Source organism: Vidua macroura, chromosome 1 (assembly GCF_024509145.1).
Source record: "Vidua macroura isolate BioBank_ID:100142 chromosome 1, ASM2450914v1, whole genome shotgun sequence".
Lineage (NCBI taxonomy): Eukaryota > Metazoa > Chordata > Aves > Passeriformes > Viduidae > Vidua > Vidua macroura.
Window position 1 is genome coordinate 61280765 of NC_071571.1, and position 4147 is coordinate 61284911.

Here is a 4147-nt window from a genome sequence, read left to right on the forward strand (position 1 = left end):
ATGCTGGTGTTAGGTGATTCTGCTCTTGTTCTCATAAGAGTGAGCAGTATATGTCAGGCTTCAGAAGGAAAATGATAGCATAGAGACTGTCTTATAGGTTAGTTTATATGAAACACTGCATTAATAATAGAACCCCTAACACAGGCAAAGGCAAGTAATCTGGGTTTATCCCATATGAGAAATATGCTATTTCTATTGGGAACATTGTGGTTTCATCAACTTAAAGAAAAATCTGAAGAGCAGTCTAAGACAGACCTCCTTGGCTCACCTACTTGCTTTGAAAGGAATTCTTTAAAATTAGCTTTCCTAGAAGGTCTGAGTCCCAATATGAAAAAATACATAAATCTGAAGGCAGTTTTCCTCTCTTCCTTGGTTCAATGCCTGCCCTTCCAGGCACAATTGCAATTCACAGCTGTGCTAAAGATACAGCAAATGCTGCAGCTCAACAGCAGAGAAAACAGAAGTGTGAGTATGAAACCTCAGAATAACTTGTTGAATACAAGTCAGTGGCATCAATTTGTAACAAAAGTATTGGTGTGCTATCCTGATGACATGCTACATGTTAAATGCAAAATAAAATGATGACAAAAGACCATGGGTATCCAGAGCTTCCAGCTGTTGATTCATTTTCTGTGCTAAAAATATATGTTCATTACTATTATATCACAGGCAGGAACACAAGTATGATTTTTCAAGATAATATGAATATATTGAAGGGTTTCTTTTCAATAATTTCAATATAAACTGTTATTGGAAATCATACTGCCAATGTAATTCAAAGAAGGCATTAAGGTCCTCCTGGTATACAATAACAAAGTAATGTTCAAACTCCTTTCAAAGTTAATTTCAGCATCTACCATTTGACAAAAACCTCATTACAGTGGAATTCCTTTGAATTAATGAAAAGCATTAGCAGACTCTCTACCCATGAATGGCCAAAATGGGGCAAGGGTGCTCCAAGTCACAGCAGTGAAGGAGTGGTGATGGTGATAGAAAGACAAAAGAGAGTTCAGAGTAATGCTGACCAGCCATAACTTCCAAAACATGAATGCAATTGTGTTAGCTGTCTTGGAAACTCACAGGAGCTTACAGCTTAAGCTAAAAGTCATGCAAGTTGTTCCATTCCTTAGCACAGTGATGCTGGCTACAGGGATGCTCCACTACCAGATTCTGCTGTGTATGGACCTGTTACAGAATGTCATTTAAGCACACATTTTTACCACAGCTGTTGAACAAAAAAATCTTGCTCTGGTGTAGGTAAAAAATCCTACTACCATAAAATAAATAAAAAGCAGCAGTTTCTTTGATAGTCCAGCATTTTGGTACCTATTGCAATGCGAGACAATGACTTGCTCTTCTGACATACCCCAACGTACACTTGTACTATTCTGTCCTTAGACCATGGGATGGATTACAGTATTGATGAAAATTATTGCAGTTTTTTGACAAAACTAAGGAGAAGGACAATGCTCATGTTACTATATACACTGAACTATATATCAAACATATTCTTCAGCATTATCATCTATGTTATACTGCTGGGACAGAAAGGACCTAAGAAGAGTGACTGCCTGGAAACTGATAGATGTCATGTGGAAATTTTATAAGTACTCATTAGTATGGTATGATGAGTTAATATTCCCAGGCCCAAAGGTGCTTTACTGCATACAATTGTCTTTAAGCCTGTGTATACTTCCAATAAATAATAATAAATTTATTTGATTCATTGGCTTAAGTAGAGAAAGCAACAGTACTGTTTGTCCAGGGAATTGTAGCACACAATTCCTCACACTCACAAAAGCAAGCATAATTAGAACTTGATCTCTTACCAGTGTATTCACTGAAGCATGCTTCTGTTTGAATACATCTGCAGAGAAGCAGCTGTTAACCCAAACTTTTCTAATTTTTGTGTCAGTGAAATTGCCATTCTGGGACACAGGCATGGAACAGAGGAACAAACTGCAAGTGGTTTCAGGATGAGAAAGAAGGATAAGTGCTGTCTGATCAGAATGAGTATCAAACAGTACAGAAAATATCCCTGCAATCACAGTATAATGCCAATAATTTCAGTAGTAACACAAACAGATGCTTAATTCATGTAACAACAACCTCTGTCTTGTTATAGTTTGCCTTCTCTTTCATACACATTTGTTTTCAAAATGTAACCTTTAAGAACTCAATTCCTGGAGTTTAACTAATCTGCTGTCTCTACTAAAGCATGAAAAATATGCCTAAGTATTGCTAATTCAGCATTGAAAAATAAATTACACTTTAAGCCAAACAATTAACCCACAACTTCCAAATGCTCCTATGTTGCATTGAATGTTGCAAGGAAAATAATGAGGCTGCCCCCTCTGCTGCCCTCATCTTAAAATCTATGAAAATTTCAGAGGATCTAGTAATATTAAATCAAGTTGCTGCTGACTCAAAGCTCCATCCAATAACTCATCATAAAAGCAGCCTTAGTCCAGGGTTTAAAATTATTCCACTGTGTCTCTTCCTAGGGGTACTCCCCCCAAAGATGTAATACATGTGCCTGTTGACACAACAGGTGCCAAAAGCCATACATTACATCCGTAGGGAAATAAACATGATGTATTTAGAGTTTGATGCTAATCTTACCTCTTTTTTCCACTGTAAACTTCCAAGTTTTCTTTAGTAAAAAGAAGTCCAGCATGGGTCAAACTTCCCTTCTATGAAGCTATGGAGAAAAAAAAGCCATCAAGTGCTTCATACAGTTTTCTGTTTTTTTTTTTTTCCTGTAAATTACTCCACTTGTGATCCAAAATATCGCAAAGTCTGTCAAAATTTACTGGAGTATATCAGAAAAGTGTAGAAAACAAAACTGAATTTCTAATTTAAAGATGGGGAAAATCAAAACAATTATAATACTCCAATGCCATTTTCAATCTTTCTCATGAGCTGAATAAGAAGGTAAATTATTTTCTTCTTCCATTGCAATTGAAATACAATATTTGTGCTCTGTGCTTTCTCTGTAACACATGAAGGTGTTGTTGATGTTTAAGCAGTGCAGAAAATTCAGAAACATCTTCTGGTTTAGATGCTAGTAAGGTCATCAACAATTATGGAAGAGATATCCAGTCCGGAAGCTGACTTTTGACTGGAGAGAAAGTTTTTTACTATTTTTTTTTTTTAGTCAGGGACCAGATCATCTTTACCTTTGGCTTCTGACAGTACATTACAGACTTCATTTAAAGCTCAGTACATTTTCTCCGTTTTATTTATACTGCTTCGCTATTAGATTAGGTTTTTGCCCTCTCAAAAATATTTTAATAATTTTTCACATATGCACATGGATTCATAATTAAAACTGTGAAGAAAATATCAGGTAAACCAAGTAAGAAATTAAAATAAAGCCCTTTAGGAGCATATCTAATATGTTCTCTAAGCCAAATTATATCCACCTCAATGTGCAGTTCATGTTTTGCCTATTTGCTTCTTAAAATTATAAACAATTATGCTATATTAACAGAGAATATTAAATAACCTTCAATGCATGTCAAACATTACAATCTTATAATTTATAAAAAAAACAAAACCAAAAAAAAACACCTTAACAGTTATAAACAACCATTAACTGTCTTTCAAATTATATTTGTAGTACCTTTCAACAAATTAACATGTAACACCTATTCCTCATGTTGCAAGACCTTTTAACATTATCATTGGCATTGATATGTCCAAAGCACTGTACCTCACATTTGTACAGACCCTCCATTTTTAGTAGTCAAATCCCATGTTCTCATGAACTCAGGCAGTACAACAGAAATCACAGGGAGCACATCCATTCTCAGCAACTTAAAATTCAGACCTCACAAACAATGCACATGGAATCATTTGGGTTGGAAAGGACCTTTAAGATCATCAAGACAGACCGTAAACCTAATGTTATGCCCATTAAGGCTCAAAATGCCTATTTAGAAACCAGTCAAGTATTGAGAATCTTCTTTCTTTGAATCAGAGGCTTTTTTATATATTTAAAACAAAATCAGACTACTGCCATTACTTGCAAGGCTGGAAGAACAGGTATGTTATATAGCATTCATTGGAGCATGCATTTCTTTCAAGCTTAGTAAGTAATAGCAGAGCTTCAATTTTTGTAATAAATACATAGAAAAAGTCTTGA